The sequence below is a fragment of the Cebus imitator genome, unplaced genomic scaffold (genome assembly GCF_001604975.1).
Source record: "Cebus imitator isolate Cc_AM_T3 unplaced genomic scaffold, Cebus_imitator-1.0 Scaffold116, whole genome shotgun sequence".
In the NCBI taxonomy this organism is placed as follows: domain Eukaryota; kingdom Metazoa; phylum Chordata; class Mammalia; order Primates; family Cebidae; genus Cebus; species Cebus imitator.
In genome coordinates this window covers 1,793,557-1,802,936 of record NW_016107431.1, presented here as the reverse complement: position 1 = coordinate 1,802,936, position 9,380 = coordinate 1,793,557, and the positions used below count along the sequence as shown (strand labels likewise).

General features: G+C 42.3%; 1 pseudogene across 1 annotated transcript; it reads right to left on the bottom strand.

Moving 5' to 3' along the window:
* Positions 1-3,303: 3,303 nt before the first annotated feature.
* Positions 3,304-7,227, bottom strand: LOC108311463 (annotated as a pseudogene). The gene has a single exon (XR_001828218.2). The product of XR_001828218.2 is annotated as an E3 ubiquitin-protein ligase UBR4-like (transcript).
* Between the last annotated feature and the right edge of the window lie 2,153 nt (positions 7,228-9,380).

The window sequence follows — 9,380 nt, the reverse complement described above, 5'->3', positions numbered from 1 at the left end:
CTAGCTTGGATGAGTTAATGAATGGTGATTAAGATGAGGAAGACAGAATAGGAACAGATTGGGAGAAGAATATAATGAACTATACCTTAAACACAATTTATGTGTTTGAGATGTTGATAGAGAAAGTATCCAGGAGATACCAAGTTTGCAACTGTACATTATTGAATGAACACTCTGGGTTATTTCAAATAAAATAAGATTTATAACACTGTCTTTATGTTATGTTGAAACAAATTGAAACAAGAGATTAGGAGTGTATTCTACATTCCTTGCCCTCAATAAATATCCTTAAAAAAAATAACTGTCAATTGCTTGTATAAGATATTTTTTGTTGTTCTGTGAGAATGGAATGGAAATTTTAAACCAAAATTATCTTTAAAATGCCAGCTGGCGTAGACTCATGCTCCAGTAAATAACTTACTTTCCTTCCATAGACAGAGAGCAATAATTGAATAAATATTTGTTAAATTCAATTCAAAAGATCTTGATTGAAATAAATGTTCAAACTGAGGAGAAAACAAACTGGGCCAAACAAGAAGGGATAATGTAAAATAATTCATTTCTTTTCCTTTTCTATATTCCAAGGCTATATTGGATGATGGCTGTGGGAGCCAGGAAGGGTATGACGACAGGTAGCACCACCTATGTACTCAGCAACTGCTGCTCATATCAGGGCCACCAGGTGGTCACAGAAAATGTACAAAATAGAACACACCATGAAATCCCAAATGCGTTAATCCTTCCTCTCTTGAACTTGCAGAGTGTATGGGAGAGGAAAGTTGTTTTCTTCAAAACCAAGTCTCTTGGCTTTCAGCTTTAGGCAAAGTATCACAAGATATAAATTGCTTTGGAATATGTGATGCTATGTATTATTAAGGCAGATACTTGGCATTTTAAAATTATAGTTTGAAGTACTGCATATACTTTGAAATTGTACTCTATTTCTCTCAAATATTGAATTCTCTTTCACTAACTTAATTGATCTATTTAAATATTTAAATATTAATCTAATTACCTTAAGGTAGATATTGAATTAAAAATAAAAAAGATGTGCAGTTTATCTACAAAGAGAGCAAGTTCATTTTTGTTTTGCTAAGGAGTTCTGACCCAGTGAATTTTGTTTTAATAAAATACTAATGGACTCTGTCCATGTGAGATGTCTGCTTACTTACTTTTCTGCTGATCCACTAGTTTCTGGTCCTGAGAACCATAGATGCTAATGCAAACCCCTTGAGAACAATTTTACTTCCTGCCAATGACAACATAGATAGACAGGTGGCCCCACGTCCCCCTATCCATGATGTTCTCCCTAGTGGATCATTTCCAGAGATAGAGACTATAAACTATTGCCAAATGGTTGGAAAAACATATGTCTATTTTTAAAAGTTGGCTACAATATTTCAATTCTGCTCTTATACTTTTAATTACGGTTAGCAACCATTATTCTTTCTTTGCTCTCCAAAAGACAATGTCCTCCTTTCCAAGACAAAGTCTGGGCACAAAAGCATGTACATCTGTCACATCCAAGTCATATTAAAATGATGCCGGAGAACCTAAGATTGGCAGACAGAGCTGTAATTGGGACAGAATGCCAGTATCCCAGGCCGGGATTGATGCTGGCCACTGACCCAAAATTGCTTCAATTCTCCTTCAACTTTAGCTATTGGTTAAGAGTACACTATTATTCTGTGATATGTAAAATAGAGCAACTAATGAGATGAAAGTCTGATGATGCCCAGATAAATTCTTCTTGAAGCCTGGAAGATAAAGAAACATGAGAAACTTCTCTGTTGTGAAATTTCAGTCATCACGCAGGTGTGAAAATGAAACAATTTGATATTTCGATATTTTTTTTTTGTTTTAAGCATAGCAAAATCTCAACACTATTTATTTCTTTCATTTACAATTTTAGGAGGAAAAGAAGGCATTTGAAAACTGTTTTTTGAAAAACCGTAAGTAGTCATATTTCTTTTGAAAAATGTGGAGCCTACAGCAAAGCAAATAGTTTTCAAATAGCATTAATCTTTTAAAAACAGTCATGATGAACCTTAACATATATACTGAACCTGCACATACATGGTTACGCATGTATGCCTCATCCGGAAATGAAAAAAAAATCATATGGATTCAAATACTTTCTGACATTTGTTATTGTTAGACCTTTAAATTTTTTTCAATTTAAAGTCATAAAACAACATGATCTTTATTTGTATGTAGTCAGGAAGTAACAATGAAATAATGGGTTTGAATTATCAGGTTTCAATTGTCCATTAATTCCTTTTATTCTGAATTGAATAGGTCAAAGTTTATCTTTTTCTTATGAAGAATAAGTTAGTTCACTGGAAATCATGAAAAAGAATCATGATTTCAAATCACGTTTTTGTGACATCATTTTTAATCTATCGAAAAGACTATATATTTGGAAAGTAGAAAACAAACAAATTTCTAATAACCTTCATATTTTCATTCACATTTAATTTTTCCTTTTTCTTTTTGGAAACTAATAAAAGTATGAGTTTATTTGAACAATATGTTCTGGTACCAAGCAGATGGGACTCCACTGGTACAATAAACATAATATTTAGGAGAAATTACTTGACTGAATTGATAGAAATAATTTGTGTATATATGTGTGCACTAATGTATTTGTGTCTAAGATCACCTGTGTTCATATGCATATACAGCAGTAATAACACCAATGTCAGTGTAATATCCACGTGTCACTGTATTCATGCTACAGTTTAGTGCTTAGAAGAAAGCATATCTACAGATTTAATCTATAAATTGATTTGCAGATTGCCTACATGTTCCTGAGTCATCCTGTGGCTTTTCTGGGGCTGCCTGATTCACTTTGCAGAGCAGGCTCTCCATCTGTGGCCGGTGTCCCATTAGCTGATGATACGCTCGATCAGCTTCGTCCAAAAGTGTATTGATGTTGGATACAGCCTTCTTGCGATCTTCTTCATTTTCAGTGGGATCCGCTGCACAGCAAGGCTTGGCATATTAAGTCATTTGTTTATTCCTCAAGATGTGCACACTCAAGTATGAACTTGGCCGGGCCAACTCATAGCTCCTAGTTATGTACAGGCTTCGGTTACAGACGGCTTCATAGCTGGTGCACCACACACACGAGATATAACGGGAACCCTGAAAACCCCAAGCCACCCCAAGGAAAAATGAGCGAGGGGAGGGCGGGGTCACAATGCAGCATCCCGCGGGGGGATCTCGGCGCACGAGGAGGGAGAACAGAGGGTGGAAGGCAGGCCCGCTTCCCTCTTCGCCACTGTAGCTCCTGCGTGGTGGTCAGCGGACCGAGTTCAACGGGCCCTTCAGGAGGCTCTCGGGATCGGTGACTTCTGATCAAAGACCAGCCACGTCGAGGAACTGAGGTTTCCACCGGCAGGAACTCCTCCTGGGAGGTTTTCAGGGCTTTGTTGGCAGCTTCGTAGCTGGGCATGTCGTTGTGGCAGATGCCCCCAGCGAGAGAGCAGGACCAGCCTCCCTCCGTGTTACTGGTAGGTTTCTTCTTAAACATGTTGTGAATGAGATCGACGAGGGCCCAAAAGAGAAGGGAAGAGCCGTAGGCAGAGTAGTCCTTCACTGCCTTATCCGTCAGCCTGGTGGCTCCACCTGGAGCCACTGCCCAGGCCTGCGAGGTCACCGGCAGCCTGCGCAAGATTTCCACCAGCGTGGCTCTCAGCTGCTAGGGGGGCAGAATGTGAAGGGCCAGGACTGGGAAATAGTGGGGCCCGCCCACTTCCAAGGCACTCTCCACCCACTTCTTGGGCTGCTCCAGAAAGCCTTCGAGCTTCTTCTCTTCTCGGGAGTTGCTCGGGTTGTGTTCGGGACGCTAAGCACAGTGTGAATGACGTAGGGGATCAGGTGCATGTTGCTCTCCCGGCCGCCCCGCAGGTGTCTGCGCCTGCTCCACGGCGAACCGCAGGAAGAGCAGTTTGATGTCATGGATGTTGAGCTGGTATGTGGGCTCGCGCTGGCCTGTACATTCCTGGAGGTAAGTGTTGTGTCCTGCCAAGCAAGTGGCAAAAGCTGATTCAGGGACGTGAGGCCCCCAGACTGGATGCAGCGCATTGCCCTTGGTGTTGGCATTCTGAAGGGCGGCACTTTCCCGTTCTTCCCGGCCTAGGGCCAACCTGAAGGCAACCCGGTGGCAGTCGTAGTGCACGATGTTGAAGTGGGACACGGTGCTGTACCCCTGCACTTTCCAGGCTTATTCTCCATCTCCTCCAAGACCGCCCGCTTCGTGAAGGTATAAATGCCCAGGACCTTCGTGGGATGGAACTTGTATCCCTCCCTGCAGGTGCAGTATGCGAGGCTGGGTTCCTCGATCAGTTCTTCCATCTGCTTCAGGAGTGCCGTCTTGGTTACGACCTGGCCCTTTTCATTTGCCGTCATGCCCAGGGTGCCCAGAGCCTTCTGCCTCATGTCATGGCCATACTCTTCTTCTCTGCCTGGGTCTCCCTGTGGGCTGTGGCAATCTTGTTGTTTACATCAGGGTGTTCCTGCAGGGCTTCCAGCAGGTTCTCTGCCATGGTCCCAATGCCCTAATCACTGGATACCTGCTCCAGCTTATGCAGGTTTGGGATGAAGTCAGTTCCAATCAGAACCTGGATGGCAGGGTGCTCGATGGCTAGGCCCTGAAGCAGCCTCAGGATAAACGTCAAGGCTGGGCGAGACAAAAACATTTTCTAGATGTCAACATCCAAGTTCTTGGCACTAGGGATGTGCTTTTTCATGTAGTCAGGTGCATTCTGGGTGATCCCCTTCTGGAGAATCAGATTCTTCAGCTGGTGCCCATTGCTGTTGTTCTTGATGCCAGCAGCTATTTTACAGAGGCAGTCCAGGAAGACTTTATCATGGCCACTGTGATCTTCATGCAGTATGGTTTGAATCGCTCCACCAAGATCTGCATTTTCTCCACCTCTCCAAAGGAAAGGTACTGGATGATATGAGGTAGGGCCCTGGAGCACACTGGGGTTGGAGCGGACGAAGGTGCTGTTGATCTGGTCCAAGAGCATCACAAGTTGATCCTTGTCACCTGTCAGGAGGAGGTTGCCCTTGTCCTCGCTCAGGGGCTCAGTGTTGGACTCATTGAGAATGATCTCCATGATGCTTCAGCACCTGCTCAGCCACAGCTGCGCTTCCACTGTCCTTGCTTTCTTGTTCAAGGGCCAAGTTTAGAGTCCCCAGCATGACATTCAAGGTGTTCATTTCCAGTTTGACCAGTTGCTGCTGGTTGACTTTCACCTTCACACAGTAACTGAACTATTTCAGTAGCACCGTTAGAAGGTGGCATCCCTGCTTGAAATCTCTGATCCCGGCGAGTCTGTTAAGCATGCATTCCAGGCCGCCACACTGAGCCATCACACCAGCCATTTTGTACACTTCTTCATCTTCTTCTTCATCTGTGGTAGAGTCCAGGGACTCGATGAATTCCACTGTGGCATTGCCCAGCAGCCCCCGCATACGATAAGCAGTCCTTATGGGCTCTCCCTCATTTGTGGTACACCACACTGTCTTGTAAATTTCAGCCACAGGAAGGTCCAAACTAATGATTTTATTGCTCACTAGAAGCTCCATGACACTGTCATCTTCCAGGAGGGCCACTAAATCACAGTCCTGGCAAATCTTGCTCTTTATATCCCTCATCAGTGGCCCGATGCCTGGCTCATTGCTGCTATACGGGTTCCCAGGCACCCTGCCCTGTAAGAAGTCTTCTTACAGGGGATCCTTCTCCAGGGTCACAAAGAACTCAGTAACTTCATTCTCCTCAGGATAAATGATGCTACAGAGCCTCTCGAAGATGAACACCGGGGTTCAGTAGTCATCCAGGTTGTAGCTCTTGGCTGTCTCAATGCACACAGTCATGAAGGCCTTGGTTTCTGACTCTGTACCTGTGCTTATGTCCTCCAGCATCTCCAGCAGCATGTCCTGCATCTCATCAATCAGCTTGGTCCTCTCCACCACCGGCTTTTGCAAGCACAGGTATCCATTCAGCACAGTACCCACCAAGCGACTGTTAAAGTGTGTTTTGATTGATTCCACCTCAACAGAGGAGGAGAGAAGGCCTGTGAGACTTTTAAGGGCATAACCCTCTGCAGATCAGTGCTCTGGGTAGCCTCCTCCAGGGCCAGCAGACGGGCTATTTCCTTAGTGATGAGGTTGCCCACATAGCGTATGACTTCCCAAGCTGCCAAGTAGTCTTTCCAGTGCGCGGAAGTGATTAACTTCTGGTAGAGAGCCAGGTACTCAGCCACACACTCCCCAGCTATGCTCAGCTTGTCCAGGTAACTGGTAAGCAGATCCAGGACCTGCTGTTTGCGGCTGGGAATGGTGACTTGAGCTTCCACAGTGGTACAGGCTGCCTGGCGTGCAGTCTGCATTGCTAGAGTGAAAAGCACTTGGCGCAGCCAGTTGTTATGCCCCAGTTTGAGATCCAAGGGGGAGATCCTTTTCCGCTGATGACTCAGGAACTGTTTCCACCTCCACACATACTTCTCAGTCAAATAGAGCTCTGATTTGCTGGGGGCTTTCCCATTGCCATCTATCCCTCTGATAGGAAGACACTTCTTCCAGGCATCATAAGATGCCTTGGGTTCTCTCTTGAGCCACAGTTGAGCCTGGCTATGGATCTCATTGCAATATGGTTTCACTGTGGTGAGGGCCTCGATGAGGACATCCTTGTTCTTCTTGCTAGTGGGAGCAGGTGGTTTAATCAGCTTCTGCAAGATCCGCATGCGCATGAGGGTAACGTTCTCAACCACCATGGGAGTCTTAATGTTCACAGCCATGAGGAAAAGGCTGAGCACACAGCCTAACCGAAGCTCCCAGCAGCTGTCCTCCTTGGAGATAGAATCCATCAGCAGCAACATTTCATACTGCAGGCTACTTGTCAGATTAGGGTTGGCCCAGTGGCTCTTTAGGGCTGTGGAGACCTTGCCAATAATCACGTCATTCATCTGCTGGGTGGCTTCCGGGTTGTCTCCAGTTAGGAGGCACGTGCGCTGGCAGACCTCCTCCTACATGGCCTCAGCCCCTGGGTGAAGATTATAATCAAAGAGCTCCTAGATAAGGTCCTGGGAGACAAGGATGTGCCTCAAGGCTGGGTTGGTGGCCAGGGCCCGAAGTAGTGTGATACAATGTTCTGTAACAGCCAAGGCGCAGCCGTAGCACTTGGTGGAGGATGTGTGGCCACAGCACAGGACAGATAAGGCACGGTACTGCTGGCAGTGAATATGGAGGTTGGGGATGATTTAGTGGCTGCTTCCCTCTGCTGTAAGTCATATTCAAACAACTCTTTGTGTGAAACAAAGACTTTCTGGGTGATTTTGGAGAATTCATCAAAAGAGTTCTTGCAGTCTCCACAAGTACTCCTGAGCCAACTGCAGGATGTAACCATGCACGCTGGTGGAAGTGGAGCTGATGCCCCCTGCTGTTCCTGAGTCAGCAAAGATTGCAAAGATTGTCTACATCTTCATTTTGGAAACTTTTCTTCTATGACTTATGACTAATATCCTAACATAAGAACAATTAGAAATAATCTAAAGTATAATTTATTTATTTTTCTTCATCGTTTTAGCAGACAAATGTGATTTCCAATCACATGTGAACATTGCTCTGCAGATTCATACTAATGTACTATTATCATTAAATAAAATTGATGTCCAGGAAATTTAGCCACGTTTATATGGGGACCTGCAACTCAGTATGTAAACGAATGTGTAGTCTAGGATCAGAACAACTCCTCTAAATGATTTAAAACTATGTATTAGCTGAAGAAGGAAAAAGGTATATTTTTGTCTAATGAAATTGCTTAAAGTTTATTCTAAAATCCACGTGGCATTTATTCAAAGAACACTTTCCAGAAAGTTATGAGGTTTCAAAGGTGCCATTGGGAAATTGCAATTCCTCAGAGTGCAAATACATTTTAGGAGAGGATACTGATTGGTCAGTGTGAATTCTGGTAATAGTGTATGCTGGATCAAATGTCTGCATTCCCAGCCACTTACTAAAGTCAACTCTAATTGACAATCTCAGGGCTGTTTAATTTTTTACTATTGCAATCATCAAGGCTTCCCTCTTTCCTCTCGTTTATTTACATTATTAATGGAACCTTAGCGGCTATGCTCAGAGTAAAATATTCTTCTCAGAAACAGTTTGCAGAGCCAAACTCCTTTTCAGTGTCAAGTTAGATCTTAAGTCATTGACTCATTGTTTTTATTTTTCCAGATAATATCAAACATGTGTCCCAGATAATATATAGTGAGCATGCTCAGAAAAAAAAAAAAATCTCACTGCATTTAGTGTGCAAAGTTTGATATCAGATGCCAGAAACTACATATTTTTATGTTGGACAATTGTTGAGTATTTGTGCATAAAAATGATGGGAAGAAAAGATATCTCATTCATTGTCTAGGTATTCTTCTAGCCATAACTCCAAGGGAGGTTTTTATATTTATACTAGAATAGAATCTAATTATTAAGTAAAAAGAGTAGGTCATTTAGTAAATTAGGTTATTTGGCAGAATTATTGTGCCAAAAAAAAAAAAACATGAGTGACAACAAAGCAATATAATTTCCAAGTCACTCTTTTCCATTCTTCATTTCAGTCTATTTGCTCAACTGTCATATTCTGAGAGAAAATGGTGTCATTATATCATTCGCATAAAGATATGATAAGGAATGTACCATGGATGTACAATAAAGAAGTGAAAAATTGTGTGACTAGTAAATTGGAGCAATTTTAAATGTTAAATTTTAATTATTTAGAAAAAAGCAAATCTTTGGCATGAAATATCTGAATATTTCTTATATCTTGATTCAATTAGGTTATTCAGACAAACTTTCATTATATGATAGAGCTCTCATTTACATTTGAGACCTGAGGCAAAATTAATTTTTCTTTCAGATGGTATATAATAAAATCCTACTAGTATTGTCTTTCTGTAAGTCCCTTTAGAAAAACGACCCTGGGAGAATTTTAAACTTCTTAAAATACTTGATGGAATAGATGAAACCAAACCCTGAAGAATTAAAGATAGTCAGTTAGCACATATGTCAGTATTAAATAGCCTCAAGAAATTAAAGATCAAATGTTGAATTTGACAGATATGAATTTCTGAGAAATGTGAAGAAAACCTGAAAAGAGTCATAATGCTTTTCGTTGGAAAGTTATGAAATTAAACCTTAAAAAATCTACCTTAATCATTTCTCTCCATATGTAATGTAGCAAGATAAGAGACATGGAAATTGCTATAGGCAAATCTTTCTGCTTTTGACTAAGAAAAAAAGTATGCCAACTGGGTCAGAATTAAATGGTTAATAAAATAAAAAAAAATCTGAAGTGTCTACATAAAAACTTT